Below are 24,725 nucleotides of genomic sequence, written 5' to 3' on the forward strand. Positions count from 1 at the left end.
TTGAGTATCAGATGTTGACAGTGGGCTGTGGGGGAAAGGGGGAGGGCTTACTATTATCCCGAGGGGGTCACTACCGATGTATTGGTGATGGAATGAAAGGGATGGGGATGGGAGGGTGGTAGAGGGGGAGGGAGGGGAAGACTGAAGGGGAATGGTCGACAGCGATTTGTCTGGGGAGTCGCAATAGGGTGGTAGGCTGACAACATGGCTATTGTTGGGGACAGTCCGGCTGGGAAATATAGTGCAGAGAGGAAAGGGAGTTTATTTACCTATGATGGCCCTTAAAGTGGTATCTTATCAACGTCAAAGCGTTGAACACTCCGACTAAACAAACTTTTGTTCAAAGAAGCCCTCTCTTTGAAGGCCTCTATAATATTTCTCCAGGAAACTCACCTCCGTAAGAGGTATGAGAGATTGCTAACTGCACCTCAATTTGCGCACATATTGCTGGCTGCTAGCACACCCACATTTAAATATACGAGGGTGGAGATCCTGATATCAGGGGATTTAAGGCTGCAGGTCGATTCGATTCACAGAGATGGGTGGGGGGGGGGAGATTTATCATAGTATCCATCACTATTGATAGAATTAGGTACGTCTTGGTCAATGTGTATAACCCTAACACGCTACAAAGAGAGGTACTTCAGAAGATTGATGAGATTTTGTTACAATTTCCAAGTGGTAAAATTGATAATTGGGGGGGGGGGTGGATTTTAACATGGTGCACAATCCTAAATTGGATTGCTCTAAGGGAGGGGGACATTATTCTTTCATAGACTGGAAAGCTCTTCAACCTTTTAGCACAAAATGGCAAGTGGTAGATATTTGGAGGGAAAGGAATCCCACAGGTTGAGATTACTCCTTTTACTCCAAAGCCCATGATACTTATACTAGAATTGACTACTTTTTAATTGATAAGTCGCTAGTGAATGCCACCACAGATGCAGGTATCGGGAGTATCATATGGTTCGACCACACTCCTGTTTGGTGGGCATTTAAGGGTTCTGGGTTTGACAGCGGGCAGAGGTTCTGGAAAATGAATGACTCGCTGATTAAAGAAAAGGAGGTGGAAATGCAAATCAGGGCTGATACACAGGATTACTTGAAAATTAATGACACTGGCGAAACCACTCCAGAGGTCTTATGGGATTGCTTAAAAGTTGTGCTGCGGGGGAAACTTACAGCGCTGGTTTCTTACAAAAAGAAAGAGAAGGATTGCAAAACTCTTCTCTTGAGAGATCGGTTGGAAAAGGTGGAAAAAGCACATACAGACCCCAACTAGACACCTCCTGAAAGAATTGGTGGATATTAGACATCAAATTGAAAATGTTGGAAGCTGAAGAGATGTCGTATAAATTAGACCTTTCTAGACAAACTTATTACAAACACGGAAATCAGGCTGGGAAACTTCTGACCCACACACTGAAAGCTAGGGTCTCACAGTCCCAGATAACTAAAATTATGGCAAATGATGGATCGATAATTATGGATGGAGATGGGATTTGCAGTCAGTTTAACCAATTCTTTGCCACATTATATTCCCGAGAATAAGGCGCCTCTGAGGAGGATATAACCCAATACCTAGTTGAGATACAGCTTCCTTGTTTAGAACACTCATTAACAGAAGGGGTGGGACAACTGATCTCAGCAGAGGTATTAGCAGCTATCTCTGAACTAAAACTGGGAAAGGCCCCTGGAATAGATGGATACACCCCATTATTTTATAAAAAGTTCAAGAAAGAGTTAGTGTTTCCATTGGCTAATATGTTCAATAGCTTAGACTCTGGGGGCAGATAGCAGAGTTGCTTACCTGTAACAGGTGTTCTCACAGGACAGCAGGATGTTAGGCTCACATATGGGTGACATCATCAAGATGAAGCCCAATCACAGAACACTTTTGTCAAAGTTTCTAGAACTTTGACTGGCACCTACTGTGCATGCCCAGCATGGCACTAATCCTGCATCCAGCAGGGGTCCCCCTTCAGTCTCATGTATAGCAAGAAGTACGTGCGAAAAATAAAATAAATCGCAAGCGAACCCAACTCCGCGGGGTGGCGAGCGGGTTTCATGAGGACTAATATCCTGCTGTCCTGTGAGAACACCTGTTACAGGTAAGCAACTCTGCTTTCTCACAGGACAAGAAGGATGGTAGTCCTCACATATGGGTGAGTAGCGAGCTGAGGATGCCCGAACAATGCACCAAATGCACCCAAAGACGTGCAATAGGCACAACAACAGAGGTGGATTTGGGTAGGAGGGCATCCTGAAAACCCTGAACGGGTCCGCTGGTAGGATGTTGGGTAGTTAAGCTGAGAATAAGTTGCGTAGAACAGACCGGCCAAAAATGGATCTTGCCTGCGAGCCTTATCTAAGCAATAATGAGCTGCAAAGGTATGGAGTGAGCTCTAGGTCGCAGCCTTACAATTATCAATAAGTGGCACCGAACGAAAGTGTGCCTTTGAGGTTGCCACGGCCCTAACAGAGTGTGCTTTCACACGGTCTTGTAGCGGAATGCCTGCTTGCTGGTAGCAAAAGGAGATACAGTCCGCCAACCAGGAGGAAAGGATCTGTTTTCCCACTGGATTTCCCAATTTGATGGTATTGAAAGAAACAAATAATTGAGTGGATTTCCTGTGGGCTAACTTGCACTCTAGATAAAAGGCTAGGGCACGTTTGCAGGGATTGAATGGGGCCTTGGAAAGAAAGTAGGTAAGATGATGGATTGATTAAGATGAAATGCCGACACTACCTTTGGTGTGTACGGAGGACCACTCTGTCATGCAGAATTTTAGTGTAAGGCGGGTAGGTGACTAATGCTTGTAATTCACTAACTCTGTGAGAGGATGTGAAAGCAAGAAGAAAAATCACTTTCCAAGTGAGACAGCAGGAGTGGAGAGGATGAAATGGAGGTTTCATGAGCCATCCTAGGATCACATTAAGGACCCAAGCAGGGGCCGGAGGACGCAATGGAGGTTTCAGGTGGAGTAAACCTCTCATGAATCGAGTAACTAAGGGTTGTGTTGAAAAAGAGACATCTCCCACGCCATTGTGGAAAGCGGCTACCGCATTGACATGCACCCTTATAGAGGAAGTTTTTAGGCCTGACTCGGACAGGTGCCAGAGATAGTCCAGAAACTTCGCAGTGGAACAAGTGAAGGGGTCTGCAGACATGGACATGCAGCAGACCGTAAACCTTTTCCACTTAGAATGATAAGACCGTCTCGTGGAAGGCTTTTGTGAAGCTACCAGGACTCAGGATACCGAAACTAAAAGGCTTGAAGTATTAACCTTTCAACATTCAGGCCATCAGCGACAGGGCCTGGAGTTTGGGGTGGCGGAGGCACCCGTTGTTCTGAGTTATCAGAAGCGGATCCTTCCCTAGAGAGATGCGTAGGCGAACTGATAGGTCCCTGAGGATTGGGAACTAGACTTGGTGTGGCCAGTGAGGGGCTATCAGAATCATTAAGCCCTTGTCCCTTCATAACTTCACGAGAGTCTTCGATATGAGTGGAAGTGGAGGGTATACATAGAGGAGACCGCTAGACCATGAGAGGGCAAAAGCTTCCCTCGGCTGTGAGTGGAAGCTGCGAGTGAGGGAGCAAAAGTTCTCTACTTTGCGGTTGTTGATGGACGCAAAGAGATCTATGTATGGATACCCCCAACGTTGGAAGATTGTGTCCGCTACTGTGGGGTTGAGAGACCATTCGTGCGGATGGAAGGTTCAACTCAACTGGTCCGCTAGAACATTGTCCACGCCAAGTAGGTCGCTCTGAGGTACATCGAGTTGGAAAGAGTCTAAGCCCATATCTGTGCAGCTTTCTGACACAGAAGGAAGGAGCCCGTTCCCCCTTGCTTGTTGATGTACCACATCGCTACCTGGTTGTCGTTTTGAATGAGGATGGTCTTGTTTGAGAGACAAATCGTGAAAGACTCTGAGGGCATATCTGATCGCTCGAAGTTCCAGGAAATTTATCTGATGTTTAACTTCCTCTGGAGAGCACCCCAACCTAGATTGGAGGCGTCTGTCGTTAGGATAATTTGAGGCTCTGGAACCTGAAAGGGAAGGCCTTGAAGGAGGTTGGAGAGCTGCATCCACCATGCCAGCGACAGGCGGAGCTGCTTGGTGACGTGGACAATGCTGGACATTGGATGGTAAGCCTGAGTCCAGTGGGACTTCAGAGTCCACTGCATGACTTTCATGATGAGACATGCCATTGGAGTGACATGTACCGAGGGTGCCATGTGACCCAGCAAAACGAGGAAATGATGAGCTGTCAAGTAATGCCGATTCTGGAGGCATTGTGCAAGGGATATGAGAGTACGAGCTCAAGCCTGAGGGAGGAATACTTTCGCCTGCATGGTGTTCAGGTCGGCTCCTATGAGATGTAACTAGGCTGGACTTGGGGTAGTTGATCAGAAACCCGAGAGACAGAAACATATGGATTGTTAGACGTAAGGAGGCTAGTGCATCTCTTTGAGCTGGAGCCCTTATCAACCAGCCATCGAGATAAGGGTAGACATGGACTCCTTGACAACTCAGGTAAGCCGCGACCACTACGAGACACTTGGTAAAGACTCGAGGAGCGGATGCTAGGCTGAATGGTAGTACCCGGTACTGAAAGTGCCGGGTACAGACCAGGAATCAAAGGAATTTGTGGTGAGATGGAGTGATTGAGATGTGTGTATACGAGTCGTGAAGATCTAGAGAGCAAAGCCAATCTCCTCTTTGTAGAAGAGTCAGTAGAGAACCCAAGGTCACCATCCTGAACTGTTCCTTCTGTAGATATTTGTTTAAGGCACGCAGGGTCCAGTATTGGACGAATGCCTCCTGACTTTTTTGGGATGAGGAAATACTTGAAATAGAACCCCTGCCCTTGCTGGGAGAGGGGCACTGGATCTACTGCCCGGGATTTCAGGAGGGTTGAAATCTCCTCCTCCAGAAGAGATGAGTGGTCAGATGATCCCCACGTCGGCCAAGGTAGGGAGTCTGCTGGTACAGACAGGAAGTTGAGGTGGTAGCCTTGGCTCAGCACAGCAAGTACCCACTGATCTGAAGTGATCGTCTCCCATACGTTGGGTGAAGTGGCACAACCGACTGCCGATGGGTACGGACGGTAGAGGAGGTTGGCTTATGCTCTCCCTCAAGGAGTCAAAATCCAGCAGCTGGGCCAGGTGGAGTGACTGGCTGAGTCTTCTGAGGCCAGGATTGTCTGGCTTGACCTTTCTGGTAAGGTCTGGAGGGGCAACCTCGAGTAGCAGAAAGATAATATCTCCGTAGCTTGAAGGACAGCCGCTTAGAGTCTCTTCGGAATGTCCTTTTAGATGTGGACGGGAAATCAGTATGCACGGACGAAAGCTGGCATAATGTCTCAAGGTGGTCTTTGAGCTGTGCTACAGTCTCTTGAATTTTGTCCCTGAAGAGATTATCACCAGCACAGGGCAGGTCAGCCAATCGGTTCTGTACCTCTGGTCTCAGGTCAGAGGACTTCAGCCAGGCCCACCGTCGTGCACTAATTCCCGCTGCAGCCACCCTAGAGGCAGTGTCAAAAATATCATAGGCAGTGCAGACCTCGTGCTTGCCAGCATCTAGTCCCTTCTGAGACAGGGCATTCAGCTGATCCTGAAGCTGGTTGAAAAAGATTCAGAGAAATCCTGGATCTTTTTGAACAGATCTCTTTTATACTGGGTCATGTATAACTAGTAGGAAGCAATGCGAGAAATAAGCATAGATCCATGGAAAACACGACGGCCAAATTCCCTGGAGGAATGGAAGAATGAGGTTTAGAACGTCTTGATTTTTTCTGGGCTGACTCCACAACCACAGAATGGTGATCCAGCTGTGGTTTTTGGAAAGCCAGGGTCTGTCTGTACCAGGTAGGTGGAATCCGTTTTCCGATTTACCGGTGGTACAGAGCCTGGATGCTCCCAATTTCTCTTCAGCAAGTCCTGGAGAACTAATCGGAGAAAGTTCTTTTTCACTCAACGCACAATTAAACTCTGGAATTTGTTGCCAAAGGATGTGGTTAGTGCAGTTAGTATAGCTGTGTTTAAAAAAGGATTGGATAAGTTCTTGGAGGAGAAGTCCATTACCTGCTATTAATTAAGTTGACTTAGAAAATAGCCACTGCTATTACTAGCAACAGTAACATGGAATAGACTTAGTTTTTGGGTACTTGCCAGGTTCTTATGACCTGGATTGGCCACTGTTGGAAACAGGATGCTGGGCTTGATGGACCCTTGGTCTGACCCAGTATGGCATATTCTTATGTTCATGAACAGGTATGGACATGATCTCCTTGGGTGCATCTATGAACTGGAGTACTTCCAGCATTTTATGTCTGGAATCCTCTTCTGTCTGAAGTTGGAATGGTATGGCTGGCTTCAGACATTTCTTTTATAAAATTAATACAGGACAGGTCCTCTGGAGGAGAATGTCTTCTCTCTTTAGAGGGAGATGGCTCTGAAGGTAGATCTTCAGAATCCTGGGAAGAATCATCAGTCCAAGGATCATAAGGTTGATCGGCTCCCAAAGGATCTCCAGAGGGGAGTAACGGTGCTATTCCTGAAGGATCAGGCCTAGGCACCGATGGCATCGGAGGTGGCACCGACGGCATCGATGGTGGCACTGATTGAGGACGATGCGGTATCGATGGCAGAGTAGGCACCGATGGAACCGGTGACATCCCAGACGGCGGGATCGGTATCGGTGTTTCTTCATCTTCCGACGACAAAGATATCAGCGTGGAAGACGGTGGACATATTGGTATCCTCAGTTCCACCGATGGAAGAGCACCGATCAGCACATCCAGTCTACTTAGTAGCGGTGCGAGCACCGTGGGTATCGGGTCGGTGATTGGGGCTGGCATTGGTGTCAGCGCCGATGGAGGTTGGAAGCACTGCAGTGCTTTACTGATGGCCTCTTGGATCATCCGATCCAATTCCTTGGGGAATGACACCGAAGAGCCATAAGGCCCACTCAGAGAAGATGGAGTTTCTTTTTCAGTCAAAACCTCCGACTCCATCAACCGCTTCGACATAGTCTGAGCCGATGCCATCAACCTCTCGCCAGCAGCGAGACACCAGTGCTGCCCGACCAGCATCGACTATTCCGAAGGTGTTGACTTCTTCCTCATCGCCTCAGGAGAATGACCAACGAGAACATCGTGAAAAGCGTCGGCACAGTTATCGGAAGGCTCAGTCCGCTGATCCAGGCAAGCCCTTGGCATCGGCGTCGACAGAGCCACCGACAAAGAAATCCCGTCCAGAGAAGGCCCCATGCTCCTCTGCAACTGGATCACCGAGGAGTGCTGCGACTCCACTTTCACCAGTGGACCCTCCGGCTACGCCAGTATTGCCTTCCACTCCGGAGCTTGGTCTGACCCAGTATGGCATTTTCTTATGTTCTTATGTTCTTATTGTGAGTGAAAGGCTTGATAGTAAAATTGGAATTGTTTTATCACGCAGAGTCACGCTCTCAATAGTTGTAGGAATAGTATGGAAACAGGAAATGAGTTCTTTCTCTGAGATTTTCCGAGGTAACCACAGATTCCATTTATTTTTTATAAATACAAAATCAGGCGGGTTAGACAATTTCACTATCGCTTCATAAAACTGCGAGCATCTAGTACGTTTACCATCTGGTCCCTGTAGAAAGGAGAGCAATAGGAGTGAGTGCTGAAAGGAAGGTGTTATCGGTAGCTGCTCCATGATGTAATTTCTTAGTTGGAGATAGCCATAGAAGTCCACTTTAGGTATATCATACTTTTCTTGAAGCTTTTGAAAGCTATTAACATATACTGGAGTAGTTTCCAAATCGAACATTTGTACCACCGTTTTTATCCCCAGTTGTGACCAGCGAAAAAATAAAGCCTGTGTCTGTCCTGGTGAAAATAGTGGGTTTCCTGTGGCCGGTTGGCATGCGCCAAGGTTCTATCAGCCCTAGATGTTTACATAATTGAACTACTCCCGTTTCTTTCTTCTGACGGAATCCTTTCGGTATCTGAGATTTATCCAATTGGGCATCAAGCACACAGTTCATATCCCCTACTACAATAAGGTCTCCTTGAGCATTAGTTAAAAGTAGAGCAATAAGATTGTTGAAGAAAGCAGGGCCTGACACATTGGGGCCATAGATGTTACATAAAGTTAGTTGTTTGCCCGCTAGTGTACCTATGATTATAATAAAGTGGCCGTCTGGGTCCTGAAGTTCCTTATTTAAAATAAACGGTGTATTTTTATTGACCAATATGGCTACTCCTCCCTTCTTTCCTTTTGCTGGAGAAAAATGACACTCAGAAACCCACTCTCTTCGGAGTTTTGCACTTTTTTTTTTCTGTGAGATGCGTTTCTTGGATGCAGGCAATGTGCACTTTTTGCCTTTGGAGATGTTGTATTTTTTTTTTTCGTTTTATAGGAGATCCCAACCCATCTTCATTCCAGGATATTATCCTGTATTTACTCATTTGGATCATTCCAGGTTATGGTATCCAAAGATAACTTTGTGTAATGAGATAATAGGGTCCAGGCTCCCAGCCTAACCTGTCCCCCAGAATATATAAGAAAATTATTCCTTACCTGCTAATTTTCGTTCCTGTAGTACCATGGATCAGTCCAGACGGTGGGTTATGTCCCCCGTCCAGCAGTCAGAACAGAGCTCGAGAGCCACCATAAATACCAGTGCACCCTCTGCTGGAGCTCAGTATAACGAATTGCAAAGCCCAAAAGAGCGAAACAATTTGGATCAAGAACACCTAAGTATGAGAACACACTAACAATATAACAGAAACAAACGGTCCCCAGAAGGACCTCAACAGCCAACTTGTGAGGAGCTGTGAACAGTAATAGGAGAATTGAGAAGAAAAAAACAGAAAGACAGTCACACGTAACCGCCCGAGCAGGAGTCCAGAATCCCAGAGTGGTGGGCGTCTGGACTGATCCATGGTACTACAGGAACGAAAATTAGCAGGTAAGGAATAATTTTCTTTTCCCTGTACGTACCAGGATCAGTCCAGACGGTGGGATGTACCCAAGCTTCCCTAATTCGGGTGGGGCCCTGGGAGCCCTGCTCGGAGTACCTGGTCGCCAAAGTGCCCCGGGGCCGAAGGCGCCAGGTGTAGTCGATAATGCCTAGAGAACGTGTGAAGCGATTTCCATGTCGCCGCGCGACAGATTTCCTGAGTAGAAACGGAACGAGACTCCGCCCAGAACGCCGCCTGCGAGCGCGTAGAGTGAGCTATGACGCCCCAAGGCGGGTCTCGACCAGCACCAATATAGGCCGCCGAGATGGCGTCCTTTATCCAGCGCGCAATGGTTGTCTTCAATGCCGAGGAACCTTTCTTAGGGCCCGACCAGAGCACAAACAAATGATCGGAGACCCGGAATTCGTTTGTGCCTCCAGGTAGTGGAGAAGCACGCGCTTGACGTCTAAATGACGAAGAGACCTGGATTCCTCTGGGGCGAACACCGGGAGTTCCACCGTCTGGTTCAAGTGGAAGGAAGAAACCACCTTCGGGAGGAAGGACGGTACTGTGCGGAGCGAGACCCCGGCTTCCGAAATGCGAAGGTAAGGTTCCCTGCAGGATAGTACTTGAAGCTCCGAGATGCGACGGGCGGAGCAGATGGCTACCAGAAAAACGGTCTTCATAGTCAGATCCTTAAGAGTAGACCCGTGGAGTGGTTCAAAGGGCGCGCCCGAAAGGGCTCGGAGAACCAGGTTGAGACTTCACGACGGACAAGGATCCCTGACCGGCGGTCGTAGGTGCTTAACGCCCTTCAGGAAGCGTGCGATATCCGGCTGAAGAGGCAGAGAGATCTCCTTCTGCACTAGCGCGTTCAGAGCTGCCACTTGGACCCGGAGAGAATTGTAGGCGAGTCCCTTGTCCAGACCATCCTGCAAAAACTGAAGGATCAGTGGTACCGTCGCCTCCGTGGGCCGAGCCTCATGATCGGCACACCAGGTCTCGAAGACTTTCCAGACTCGAACGTAGGCAATGGAAGTAGAAGGCTTACGGGCCCGTAGCATAGTCGAGATTACCGCCTCCGGATAGCCCCTGCGGCGGAGACGACGCCATTCAAAAGCCATGCCACAAGACAGAAGAGTTCTGCCTGCTCGAAAAATACCGGCCCCTGGTGTAGTAGACGTGGAAGGTGACTCAGACGTATCGGCCTGTCCACTGCCATGTGAAGCAGGTCTGCAAACCAGGGACGACGTGGCCACTCCGGAGCGACGAGGATCACGGACCCGCGGTGGTTTTCCATTCGACGTAAGATCTTGCCCACTAAGGGCCAGGGGGGAAAGGCATAGAGTAACTGATCTGTCGGCCACGGAAGAACTAGAGCATCCACCCCCTCCGCGCCGCACTCTCTTCTGCGACTGAAGAAACGCGGGGCCTTGGTGTTGAGGGTGGACGTCATCAAGTCCAGTCGTGGTGTTCCCCAGCGGTGAACAAGTAGCTGCATCGCTTCGTCGGAGAGAGACCATTCGCCGGGGTCCAGCTGCTGACGACTCAGGTAATCTGCCTGAATGTTGCCTACCCCGGCGATGTGAGAGGCCGCGATTCGGACGAGGTGAATTTCTGCCCATGCCATCAGGAGCGTGGTTTCGGATGAGACCTGCTTGCTTCTCGTCCCGCCTTGTCGATTGATGTAGGCCACGGTGGTCGCGTTGTCCGAGAGAATCCGGACCTCTCTGTTCCGCGTCAGAGGAAGGAAACGCTGTAGCGCCAGGCGCACTGCCCTGGTCTCCAGGCGATTGATCGGCCACCTCGCTTCCTCCGGTGACCACGTCCCCTGCGTGGCGCTTCGTTCGCAGACGGCACCCCATCCCACGAGACTTGCATCGGTGGTCACCACCACCCAAATGGGAACTTCGAGCGAAACACCGCGAGCCAAGTGAGCCGGGACCAGCCATCAATCAAGACTTTCCCTGGCCGCCTGAGGAAGGGGTAGGATCACCTGATACTCCTGTGATATCGGTTTCCAACGGGCAAGAAGAGACGCCTGCAGAGGCCGCAGGTGTGCAAATGCCCAAGGTACCATGTCTATGGTGGAGGCCATCACTTCCAGGAGCTGCAGATAGCTCCAGGCGGTGGGCTCCGACAAGGCAGAGAACTGACGTACGTGTTCCCTCAAGGAGTGGGCCTTGTCCGAACGCAGAAACACCATTCCTTGTTGAGTGTCGAAGGTCACTCCCAGGAAATCCAAGCGTTGAGAGGGCACGAGGGAACTCTTGGGGAGATTCACTACCCAGCCCAGGGAACGGAGTACCTCTAGAACTCTGGCCACCGAGGCCTGCCCGTGTGAGAAGGACTTCGCACGAACCAGCCAGCCGTCCAGGTAAGGGTGCACTAGGATACCCTCCTTTCGAAGCGCCGCCGCCACCTCAACCATGATCTTGGTGAAGGTCCAAGGAGCGGTGGCCAGGCCGAAGGGCAGGGCCCGGAACTGAAAATGCTGACCGAGGATCTTGAAGCGGAGGTAACGCCGATGGGCTGGTAGGATGGGGGATGTGTAGGTACGCCTCCGTTAGATCCAGGGAAGCAAGGAACTCCCCCTTGTATACTGCGGCAATCACAGACCATAGGGTTTCCATGCGGAACCTGCTGACCCGCAGGGATCGGTTTACCTCCTTTAAGTCCAGGATGGGACGAAAGATACCGTCCTTCTTGGGCACTACGAAGTAGATTGAATAATGTCCCAAGCCCACCTCTGCGAAGGGCACGGGAACAATGGCCTCTATGGACTGTAGTCGGTCTAGTGTTTGTTGAACAGCAATCCTCTTGAGATCCGAACCGCAGGGGGAAAAGAGAAACCTGTCCCTTGGCGGGCGGACAAATTCCAAAGCGTAGCCGTGCCGTATAGTGTCCAGTACCCACTGGTCTGTGGAAATACCCACTCCTCGTAGAATTCTGTGAGACGACCCCCGATGGTGAGATTGGAGGAGTGTGCCACTCTGGCATCATTGGGCGGGCTTGACGGGGGGGGTTCCCCTGCCCTGGACCATCTCGCGCGGGCCTCCACCCACGAAAGGAACGCGACCAGGGCTGTGGCCTGCTGGGGGCTGTCCGAGGACCAGACTGCCGGTACGACCTGTATCACCGCTGTGCCCTAGCCCTGGTTCTGGTGGAGGCAAAAGACCAGAAAGGACGCTGTCTATCTTCGGGTAGCCAATGTACCGAGTTTTCCCCCAGAGACTTGATGATTTGATCCAGATCCTCTCCGAAGAGAAACTTACCCCGAAACGGAAGGGAGCCCAGACTCGACTTGGAAGAGGCATCCGCCGACCAGTTACGGAGCCACAGAAGCCGACGGGCCGCCACCACAGAGACCATGGACCTCGCCAATACTCGAAAGAGGTCATACAGAGCGTCCGCCCCGTAAGCTATAGCAGATTCCAGGCTGTCCGCCTGGGTGGCCTCTTCGGGGGGTAACTCTTGAGAGGTGAGAAGCTGTTGTACCCAGAGTAAACTGGCCCGCTGTGTCAGTGAGCTGCACATGACGGCACGCATCCCTAAAGCGGAGACTTCAAACACCCGCTTAAGGAAAGTCTCCAGCTTGCGATCCTGCGTGTCCCGTAGGGCCGTCCCGCCCGTAACCGGGATTGTCGTCCTCTTCGTTACCGCTGATACCGCTGAGTCCACCTTGGGAACCCTGATGAGTTCCAGGAAGTCCTCCGGCAGAGGATACAATTTTTCCATGGCACGGGTGACCTTCAATGATGCCTCAGGAGTGTCCCATTCCCTGGTAAGAAGCTGTAAGAAGGACTCATGAATGGGAAAGGCCCGCGCCCTAGGACGGAGGGCGGCCAGAACTGGGTCCCCTTTTCTGGAGGACGTAGCCACGTCCGGGGCTTCAGGCGCTGGAGGATCAGGTGGAGGATCAAGGTCAAGCTCCTGTAGGATCTGGTGAATGAGATCATCAAGTTCCTCCTTCTGAAAAATCCGTAGAGCGCATGGATCGTCGCCATCCGCCTGTCCGTCAACGTGTGCTGTGTCCGGCGGGTCCGAGGGGTCAAAACCCGTCGGTGAAGCCGTCCCTGCGGCACGGGGCCGAGGTGGCAAACCAGTGGTCCCTGGCACAGGGCCAGCCGGGGTCTGAGACCCGGGAGGAGAGAACGAGACCTTAGGAATCTTGGGAGGGGAAGGACCCGCAGAGGGACCCCCCGGGCCTACCAGGCCCTGTAAATAGGCAGTGTGCATTTTTAAAATAAAATCAGGCGAAAAGAACGAAAAACCGGATGGCATGACCGAGGGGGGTCCCTCCTGAGGTGACCGGCCGGGCAAACCCCCCTCAGAGACCCGATGTGGGAGAGGGACATCACGAGAAACTCCTTCCTCTTCTGGCGAACTTGCCGCCTCGCGATCCGAATCCAAGATGGCCGCCATTCCCGCCAATGGCGGCGAAGTGGCCGGCCCGCGCTTCCCGGGCTGTGGGGAGGGAGGCACTGGAGCCGAGCCAGGAGCGTGCGAGGCGCCTTCCCCCTCGGGGAGGCACAGAGGACAAACTCCCTCCCTTGAAAAACGAGACCCCGGCTCGCCGCAGGTCTCGCAGCGTGAGGACCGCGGCATAGCAACGCCGGGATTAGAAACGCCACGGGGGGGGCCTGAAAAAGTAAAGCGCACCGCGGGGAGGCCCTGAGAGGCCTTCGCAACCCGCCGAAAAAGGTCCCAAGACACCGGGAGAGTACCCTATCGGCGCACCCAGACCCGAGAAAAATCGTCGCCGGGCTGCGGGACCGTCAGCCGCACGTGCAGAGACCGGCACCACCGGCATACACGGGGCACCGTCCTAGAAAAGAAACTACCTGTGGAGAAAAATTCAAAAGTGTCCACTTACCCCAGAAAGGAGGAGAAGGGAGACAGCGGAGGGAGGCAGAACAGAGTGGAGACACGCCTCCTCAAAAATTAGAAAACTTACTTTTTTTTTTTTTTTTTTTTAAACTAACTTGATCCAAAATGCTTAAAGAGGAATGACAGGAAAGAACTCAGAGAAAGAAAGAAAGAAAATTGGGATCCTGTCACTCTGGGGAAGCCACTGATTTCCCCAACTCTCATCTGCTGGAGTCAGAAAGATACTGAGCTCCAGCAGAGGGTGCACTGGTATTTATGGTGGCACTCTCGAGCTCTGTTCTGACTCCATCTGCTGGATGGGGGACATAACCCACCGTCTGGACTGATCCTGGTACGTACAGGGAAAATCATTTATTATTTATTTATTTTAACATTTTTCTATACCATCGTTCAGTGGGTAATGTCACAACGGTTTACATTAAGGTACATAAAAATAATGCTAACGTATATTAAGTTACACAGGTGCCATTAAGTATCGGTAGCATAGTTTGTAAACATTATTAATTGGTAAGTGTAATGAATCATGTCCATTTCTCATTGTATCAGTTTAAGATACGAGATTAGCTTTATCATTGTACTTTTATCCTTTATTGATGAACTACAAATAAAACTAATAAAATTATACACATATAGATTTTATGTGTTTGTTGTTCAATTTTTTGTTTGTTTGTACCTGCATTCCCCTGGGTACTAGTCTCCTTTCTCTTTTTGATAAGCTTGTTTAAAGAGCCAGGTTTTCAAATTTTTTCTAAAGGTTTTTTTGTCACTTTGTAATCTTAACTCCAAGGGCATGGTGTTCCATAGTATGGGTCCTACCAAGAATAATGCTCTCTCTCTTACTTGTGTTAGTCTTGCTGTTTTGATTGATGGAATAGTAAGAAGTGCTTTGTTGGTTGATCTCAGGTTTCTGTTTGGAACATGTACGCGAAGGGCTGTGTTTAGCCATTCCGCTTTTTTGTGAATAGCGTCCACTTATCCCTTTCTCCACTTTCCTCCACCACTTAGAATTGTCAGATAAGCTTAGATCAAGTTCCGAATGCTTCTCATGTCTTTTGTGAGTTCCCCCTGTCCCTACTTCCATGAATCCCAATTTGTGAATTATCCCAAACCCCATACCCTTATCCCTAATGAATATCCCATGGAAATTCTCTAATCAACTATGTTCCTCACAATTGGAGAAATGAAGAGGTCTCGTTTTAGAGCGTTCCCGCCCCACAACATAGAATAGTGCTTTACCGGGATAATGTATAAGTCAGTGGTCCATTACCCCAGGAAGATATGCAATTTCCTTTTTTATACATCATTTATACTCTTAAGCCAAAGGTATGGTCTCTTACGTGGTTAATGCTCATATCTTCAGTGTTGCTGTTTCATTCATAAAAAAAAAAAACAACCCTATACATAGAGCTGGAAAACTTCTACCATTTGGTGGTGAATAAAGTCCAGATCATGTAGAATTTATCGTGGTGAGAAATTTTTGGACTGTCTCCAGTGAGTCAAATGATTGCCCTTTCCCTCCGTGCCATATCTTTAAAGTCGCTGGATATTGCATGGCAAATTTAATTTGTTTTTCCACTAATGTGGAGCATATGGGGGAAAAAGCTCTCCTTTGTTGTGAGACACGCGCAGAGAAACCCTGTGCTATTCTTATTTTATTCCCTTGATAAATTATTTCTCGCTGTTTCCTCGATGCTGTCCATATTCTCTGTTTGTGAGCATAATTTAAAACTTTGGCTATTGCTATCCGAGGGCAAGATTCAGTTTCTTTCCTGGGGCCTACTCTATGCGCCGTTTTTATATGAATCTTGCCTTTGAGCTCAGGTTCCCCAACGGCCTCTGGCAACCAGTCCTCTAAAAATGTTCCCAGTCCTTGCTCATCCACGTTCTCTGGTAGCCCTAATAGTCTCAGATTCGCCCTACATGACCTGTTCTCCAGATCATCCATTTTGAGTTGTAATTCTTTAATGATCCCTTCTTGTGTGCTCAGTTTCCCGGTTTGCGCCGTTAAATCATCTTCGAGCAGGGAGACCTGTCCCTCAACCTGCTCGATGCGCCGTCCCAGTTCTGTAAGGGCTTCTCTTACCTCGGTTAACTTTTCAGATATTCCTGCAAGCTTTTCGTCCAATGTCGCAGCTATTATTTCTTTCAGAGTTTCCGCTGTGAGATTACTCGGTAGAGAGGAGTCTCCTGCGCATGAGGCCGTCGCCATTTTGTTTTCCATCGCGGGCTTTGCTCGCTCTCTTTCTTGCCACTTTTAGATGTCATAATGCCTGGAGATCGATTCATGTAGGTGACAAACGACAAGTGCTACCTTCCTCTGTATCCCAGTAATGTATTCAGGAGCCATTTACCCGATTTTGCCGGTGAGTTTCTGTTGTGGGGCCGGGAGCCGAAACTAGTCACGTCTGCTTCAGCTCATCCCCCCACGTGACCTCCCCTATCTTCCTCTTTTTAAACATCTAGAGAGAGAGTTACAGGCCTGGAATAGGTTAATATCCTGGTTAGGCAGAATTGCTGCCATAAAAATGACATTTCTGCCCAGATTGGCCTACTTTTTCCAAAATCTACCGTGTATTGTACCTGCCCAATATCTGAAAGGCTTACAAACTAAAATATTCTCCTTCATATGGAAGAGAAGACCTCCATGGGTAGCACGATCTGTGCTGTATCAAAGTAAGATTGATGGAGGATTGGGGGTCCCTAATCTTATTAAATTCTATGCTGCCTCACAGCTGAAGGTAGTTATAGACTTTCATAACCTTAAGGTGAACAAACAATGGGTAGGATTGGAAAATGCCTTGACAAATCCCATCCAGATTAAAGATTTATTTTAGGGACAAGGGAAGCTCCAGTCTAACCTAGACCTTATTTCTCCATGTACAGCTACTACTTTAAAATTACTTTGTCTATTGTTTAATGTACTCCCTTTACCTTTACCATGTTTAATGTAACGCCTTACCGGCGACAGTTTTGTTATATGGAAACCGACTTGATTTGATATGTATATCGAGAATGTCGGTATATAAAAACCCTAAATAAATAAATAAATAAATAAAATTATGGAAACAATGGAGGAAAGCTTTGTTGGGGGATCGTACTTATATGTACTCCACTTCAGTAAGGGGCTGTGAAGCTTTTCCAGAAGGGAGAGTAGGGAAAGTATTTAAAAACTGGGAAGACAGAATATTGACTACCCTTCGCCAACTGTGGTATGATCAGGGTATGATACCCTTCGCTGAAATACAAGATAAATATAATTTGAGTAAATCTGACCATTATGCTTATGTTCAGTTAAATCATTTCCTGTTCACAAGAGTGACCTCTCTTGTGAACAGGAAATGATATGTGGATATGCTGAAAGGGAAAACTTTATTTGAAGGATATTGTGAAGTTGCCCATATAGTAAAAGGAACGATCTCAAAAATTTATATTATACTCAGTGGGGCTCTACACCAGGCGGTGGGGCATATTAAAGCTTGGGAGAAGGATTTGGGAATAACTCTGCCAGAGGGAGACTGGGAGGTGTGTTTTATGGTGGTAAATCGTAGCTCCATAGCTGCTCAAATGGTGGAAAATAGCTACAAAATTCTGTATAGATGGTATTTAATGCCTTATAAGCTACAAAAAATGGAAATTCAAAAGGACAGCTTCTGTTCGAGAAATTGTGGGCAGGAGGGAGATTTTTATCACATGTGGTGGACATGCCCTCTCATTAGACAATTATGAACACAGATGGAGAAATGGCTCTCTGAACTGCTACAGGTGACTAACATGCTACAACCACGGGAGGCCCTATTGAATATCCCCGTGGCTGCGGTACCTCTGGCGCAGCAACACTTCATTAGGGCCACAGCCCACAATGTTCGCAGAGAAATTGTGAAGCACTGGAAAGGGCCCAGGGCCCCTTCTTTTTCAGGGGTCACACAGAGACTGAAATGGATTTATTACATGGAATATCTTACCGCCTTAAGACGAGACAATTTGCAACCTTTCCAGGAACCTTTCCAGGAACAGTGGGATTTGGGGGGGGGGGGGGGGGGAGTAGCATAAGGGGAAGGGGGAAAAACTGGCCTGTATTTTGCTAGTTACCAATGTATTCTTACTACCCTGTTTTATATGTTACACTCTTGATATAATAGTGCCATTGCTATGGCAGAATGGTTATGTGTTGTAATAATGAACTTTTTTTTTTTTTTTTTTTTTTTTTTAACTATTTCGCAATAAAAAAACAAATAATTACAAAAAAGAAACTTGCAAGTTGCCAGAGGGGTACACTAAAGAAGAAAAATGAATTTAGTTTGAAAGTGCTCTGTAACTTTTATCTGTCATAGGGTATCTCTGCTAATAAAGCCCCTCTATACACATGAAAATTCTGGAATGCTTTTAAACCATACTTTCTGATGAATAATTGTGGTATTGGGTTTGAACACTGCCTCATTGACCATGGAAAATTAGCAGAAAAAAAGTGAAAAGGCTGAATCTTGGTACATGTTAGAAAATGTTAAGATAATTAAACATTTTAAAAAAGCAATATATTTTTTTGAACCAATAACCTTTCTACTGTTTTACTTATGAGTTCTCACCATAGTATCCAAGCATTAAATCATTTAAGGTTTAGCAGTCCAAATTTGTGACAGAGATCAGTCACAAAACAGAAGATTTATATTCCAACACAGCTACTCCAGCAGATACTGCTAAAGAAAGCTGTCATGTTGAAAACCCTAGTAGTCTTACATTCAAAAGTTGACCTTGCCTTGTGCTCTCACTTTCTAAATAACACAAAATAATAAAATAAGGGGGTTTTTTTATCTGCAACAAAGGCTGGAAAAAATGCCAAGATTCCCAATTATACAGTATCCCTCTGTTTTTAGATCACAAGCTGATTAATCTTGCCTGTGAAAAAAATCTCCAGGAATGGGTAGGGTTCTGGATCATCCATATTGATTTCCAATTAAAGATGATTATGCTGGATCAGTAAGGTGTACAATTTCCAAAATGGAGAAATTACTTACCTGATAATTTCATTTTCCTTAGTGTAGACAGATGGACTCAGGACCAATAGGTATAGTGTACACCTGATAGCAGATGGGAGACAGAGTCAGATTTCAAAGCTGACGTCAGCCTACATATACCCGTGCAGGAAGCTTAGCTCTTCAGTATTCTCCTCGAAAAGCAATTGTGGATATATGTGTTTTATTAACTTGATTGACTAGGACTGGTCAAACTGATTTCCAAATTGGAGACCGCCGGTGCACTCAACCGGATAATGCCGACACCCGGCAACTATGGGTGTCTTGAACTAGCGGTAATACCTGGCTTACCCCTGTCTTGTTCTCGGGGTTTGTCTCCCAAGGTTCCCGGATTCCGGGGCAGCCGTGGGCGGGGTGCTGAGTCCATCTATCTACACTAAGGAAAACGAAATTATCAGGTAAGTAATTTCTCCATTTCCTAGCGTGTAGCCAGATAGACTCAGGACCAATGGGATGTACAAAAGCTACTCCTGAACAGGGCGGAAGGCTGCCCGTGGCCCACTTAGTATTGCCCTTGCAAAGGTTGTGTCCTCCCGGGCCTGGACATCCAGGTGGTAGAACCTGGAGAAGGTGTGTATGGAGGACCATGCCGCCGCCCGACAGATCTTGGCGGGAGACAGCATCTTGGTTTCCGCCCAGGGCACTGCCTGGGCCCTTGTTGAATGGACCTTGACTTGCAGAGGTGGTGGCTTCCCTGCCTCTACGTAGGCCACCTTGATTACTTCTTTGATCCAGTGGGCTATGGTTACCCGCGAGGCTGCTTCCCCCTGTTTCTTCCCACTGTGAAGGACGAATAGGTGGTCTGTCTTTCACACAGATTCCTATCAAGCCAGGTATCAGACAAGGAGTCTGCCGACGTTTAGATGGCGAAGAAGGCATGAGTCTTCCGAGTCCTTACGTTCTTCTGGAGATGGCAGCGAGATGGTTTGATTTAGATGAAACTGAGAAACCACTTTCGGTAGAAAGGAGGGGACAGTGCGTAGCTGTATGGCTCCCGGTGTGAACCTGAGGAACGGTTCCTGACAGGATAGTGCTTGAAGCTCGGAGATGCGACGGGCAGAACATATTGTCACTAGGAATGCAGTATTCAAAGTCAGGAGCTGTAATGACAGGCCGCGTGTTGGTCTGAAGGAAGTTCCCGCTAGGAACTTCCATAGGGGTGTCCATAGGAGCACCGGCCACTTTAGTGGTGGTCGGATTTGTTTGACCCCTCTCAGGAAGCAGGAAACATCTGGATGGGTTGATAGACTGATGCCGTCCACTTTGGCTCTGAAGCAGGCCAGCGCAGCCACCTGAACCTTGAGGGAGTTGAGACACAACCCCTTCTTCAAGCCATCCTGCAGAAATTCCACGATCATGGGAATTTTGACTGTCCACGGTAGGAACTCGTGGTCCTCACACCAGGTTTCGAATACTCTCCATATTCATACGTAAGCTAGGGATGTGGAGAACTTGCGTGCTCAAAGGAAGGTGTAGATCACTGCCTTAGAGTATCTGCTTTTCTTCAGGCAAGTCCTCTCAAGGGCCAGACCGTAAGAGAGAATCGAGTAGGGTCTTCGTGGAGGATTGGTCCTTGCTGGAGAAGGTCCCTGTGTGGAGGTAGGGACAGAGGGTTCCCCACAAGAAGTCTTCGTATGTCTGCGTACCATGGCCTTCTTGGCCAGTCCAGGGCCACTAGAAGTACTAGTCCCCAGTGGTGTGCTATCTTGAGGATGATCCTGCCCAGTAGTGGCCATGGGGGAAAAGCGTACAGCAGGTCTTCCTGTGGCCAGGTCTGGATGAGGGCGTTCATTCCCCGGGATTGCAGTTCTCGTCTGCGGCTGAATAACTTGGGAACTTGGGCGTTGGACCAGGTTGCCAGTAGATCCATGGCTGGGGTTCCCCAGCGGTTTACTATCAACTGAAAGGCTGTGGTCAACAGCGTCCAGTCCCCTGGGTCTAGGCTCTCTCTGATAAGGTAGTCCACAGAGACGTTGTCTTTTCCCGCGATGTGGGAGGCTGAGATCCCTTGTAGATTTGTTTTCGCCCACGCCATGAGGGGGTCTATCTCCAGGGACACCTGTTGGCTTCTGGTTCCTCCCTGGCGATTGATGTAGGCAACTGTTGTGGCGTTGTCTGACATGACTCTGACAGACTCGCCCCGGAGTCTGTGGCTGAATCGTAGACAGGGTAGTCTGACTGCTCGGGCTTCCAGCTGCTTTATGTTCTGTCCCGCCTCTTCCGTGTCCCATTGTCCCTGGACCGTCAGTTCCTGACAGTGGGCTCCCCACCCTCTCAGGCTCGCATCCGTGGTAAACAAGATCCATTTCGGTGGGGATAGATTTACACCCTTGCTCAGATGGTCTTCCTGTAGCCACCATTGGAGCTGGGTCCGAACCTCTGCTGGTAGCTGGAGGTAAATGGAGTAGTTCTGGGATGTTGGGTTCCATCATGACAGTAGGGAACGTTATAGTGGGCACATGTGGGCCCTTGTCCATGGAACGACTTCCAGGGTTGATGTCATGACACAGAGGACTTGGAGGTAGTCCCATACCTTGGACCTAGCATAGTTCAACAGTTTTCACAGCTGACCCATCAGTTTCCTTCTTCTTGGAGGGTGAAGGACAACCTTGTCCTGCTTGGTGTCGAACCGGACTCCCAGGTACTCTAGCAATTGGAAGGGCTGCAGACAGCTCTTGGCCTTGTTGACGACCCACCCAAGATTCTGCAGCAGATTCTTGACTCTGGTGGTCACCTGGTAACTCTCCTCTGGCGATTTTGCCCTGATCAGCCAATCGTCCAGGTAAGGATATACAAGGTTTCCTTCTTTCCTCATTGTTGCGTCCACTACCACCATGATTTTGGTGAAGGTTCGAGGGGCGATAGCTAGTCAAAAGGGTAGCGCCCGGAACTGGTAATGATGGTCCAGTATTGCAAAGCGTAGGAAGCGCTGATGGTCGTGATGGACCGGGATGTGGAGACAGACTTTGGATAGATCCAGTGAAGTCAGGAATTCTCCAGGCTCTACTGCCCTTATGACTGAGCGTAGGGTTTTCATGCGGAAGTGTGGTAACCTCAGGTAATGATTGACGGTCTTGAGGCCCAAGATGGGCTGGAACGTTCCTTCCTTCTTGGGAACGATAAAATAGATGGAATATTGACCAGTATTTTGTTGGTGCGTGGGCACCAGAGTTATCGGTGACCAATATTTTATCTCAACCCATCTTTGGTAGAAGAGGGTAAGTCTGCCCCCTATGACTTCTTCCTGTGGATGGGTCTGCTGATTCTCATTATGGGGTTTGGCTGGAGCCTGTACCTGAGCCTGCTCCCCTCTTGTTGTGTCTGTTCCGAAAGGACTAGACCCTGCCTGCGGGGCGAGGTGCTTGGTAGTATGTGTTCTTGTACGGTCTAAAGCGCTGGGCTCCTCTACCCTTGGTTCTTCAGGGGGAGGAGCGCTGGTTTCTTTTGTTCCTGTCCTCCGGTAGACGACGTACTGGAGATTCACCCCATTTGTTGGCTAACTTCTCCAATTTGCTTCCGAACAAGAGGGATCCTTTAAAAGGTATTCTCGTGAGGTTCGCTTTGGAGGTCGCGTCGGCTGACCAATTTCGGAGCCATAGTTGTCTTCTGGCTGCCACTAAGGAGGAGATACCCCTGGCTGAGGTGCACACTAGGTCTGAGGTCGCATCCATGAGGAAGGATATCGCTGGTTCCAATGTTTCACCGAGCATGGTTGCGTCTATGGAGAGAAGCAAGCAGGAACGTGTTCCTACGGCGCAGCAGGAAGCGATCTGCAGGATCATTGCTGCTACATCAAAGGACTGTTTAAGGATGGCTTCCTGACGTCTGTCCTGGGCATCCTTGAGTGCCGCTCCTCCTTCGACTGGGATGACCTGTGAGATTGTGCAGACCATGGCGTCCACTTTTGGGAACTGTAGGAGCTCCTTAGCCATGGGTTCCAGGAGGTATAAGGCTTCTAAGGCCCGTCCTCCTTTGAACATAAGAACATAAGAAATTGCCATGCTGGGTCAGACCAAGGGTCCATCAAGCCCAGCATCCTGTTTCCAACAGAGGCCAAAACCAGGCCACAAGAACCTGGCAATTACCCAAACACTGAGAAGATCCCATGCCACTGATGCAATTAATAGCAGTGGCTATTCCCTAAGTAAATTTCATTAATAGCCGTTAATGGACTTCTCCTCCAAGAACTTATCCAAACCTTTTTTGAACCCAGCTACACTAACTGCACTAACCACATCCTCTGGCAACAAATTCCAGAGCTTTATTGTACGTTCTGAGCCTTCCCCGCCTCTAGCCCAACAGCCTGACTTAGAATTGTTCCATCACTTATGTAAATAAACAAATGCTAAATCACGCTTACAAGTTATCATGAGGTCGGCTCCTTGCCTCCCTCCCATACTCTATTGAATATAGTACTTTATCTTCGTTCGCCCTCTTTTTTTTCCTACTCCCAGTTAAGGTATCCTTGTTATAATGTAACTTTATGCTCCTTTTAAATTGTCTCTTGTTGATTGGTTGGTTTATAGTTACTGCTTAGTTCGATGTAAACAGAGTTGATTTGTATCAAGAAAGTCGGCATATAAAAGCCTTTAATAAATAAATAAATAAATAAAATACGTTGAGTGAAAAAGAATTTTCTACGATTAGTCTTAAATGTGCTATTGCTAACTTCATGGAATGCCCCCTAGTCCTTCTATTATTCGAAAGTGTAAATAACCAATTCACATCCACTCGTTCAAGATCTCTGAGGATCTTAAAGACCTCTATCATGTACCCCCTCAGCAGTCTCTTCTCCAAGCTGAACAGCCCTAACTTCGTCAGCCTTTCCTCATAGGAGAGCTGTTCCATCCCCTTTATCATTTTGGTTGCACTTCTTTGTACCTTCTCCATCACAACTATATCTTTTTTGAGATGCGGCGACCAGAATTGTACATAGTATTCCAGGTGCGGTCTCACCATGGAGCGTTATAGAGGCTTTGAAGCTGGCCTTCGGGGTATTCCATTCCAGGTCAATCAGTTGTTGGGAAATAGCATGAGGCCTGATGGAGGGACACCAGAATGGGGTTTGTCTTTGGCTCCGCTGTGGGACCCGTGCCAGGAATGGTCAGCGTCTTCAGGGTCAGGGACACGAGAGCTGGTAACTCGTCTTTGGAGAAGAATCGCAGCAAGGTTCAGTATGGTCCATCCCTGGAGGGATTTCCCCTTCCTCCAGGGCATCAGTCTCGTCCCCTGAGGTGTCTATTTCCCCTGTAGGGAGACTCTTGCTTAGGTGGGGCACGTCTCAAGAGGTCCGAGAGGTGCTTGGAAGAACTTGTGCTTCTGGTGGAGACTGGGACTGTGTTGCAGGCGGTACCAATTGCGCCTGGACAAAGTTTTGCAGCCTTTTGAAAAATTCCACCCAGGAAAAGGTCCCTGGGTCCATATTGAATCCAGGCGGGGTTATGGTGGAGGCCCTGAGTCGGAGATACAGAGGTCCGGGGTACCATCAAATAGTGGATTCGGATCCCTCTACTGGCTGTGGGGGGCCTTGCTTAGGTTCACCCTGAGCCTCTTCGCACTGCTGGCATAAGGCGGAGGCCACTTCAGGTTGCACAGCTCTCAGGTGGCAGGCTGGGCAGGGGGCTTGTCCCTTGGCCGGCAGTGCCATGATTTGTGTGCGTGGCGTGACTCAAAACTCGTCTGTGCGCGTTGGTATGTGTGCCAGGAGGCCTAGTTGTGCGCCTGGCTGAGATGTGCACGCCGTTGTGCGCACGTCGCTATTTGTGCGCTCGAGCCACGCAAGCAGGCCGCTATGCACCCAGCACCATTATGCGCGTTGCTGTGCGCACGGCACAGATGTACGCGCCGC

The 24,725-nt window shown here is 48.7% G+C and overlaps 1 protein-coding gene across 1 annotated transcript in view; it reads right to left on the reverse strand.

The window, feature by feature from the left end:
- Positions 1-24,725, reverse strand: part of WRN (WRN RecQ like helicase) — a 983,741-nt gene that overhangs the window by 571,091 nt on the left and 387,925 nt on the right. The gene's annotated exons all lie outside the window — the stretch shown is intronic.

The sequence above is a fragment of the Rhinatrema bivittatum genome, chromosome 1 (genome assembly GCF_901001135.1).
Source record: "Rhinatrema bivittatum chromosome 1, aRhiBiv1.1, whole genome shotgun sequence".
Lineage (NCBI taxonomy): Eukaryota > Metazoa > Chordata > Amphibia > Gymnophiona > Rhinatrematidae > Rhinatrema > Rhinatrema bivittatum.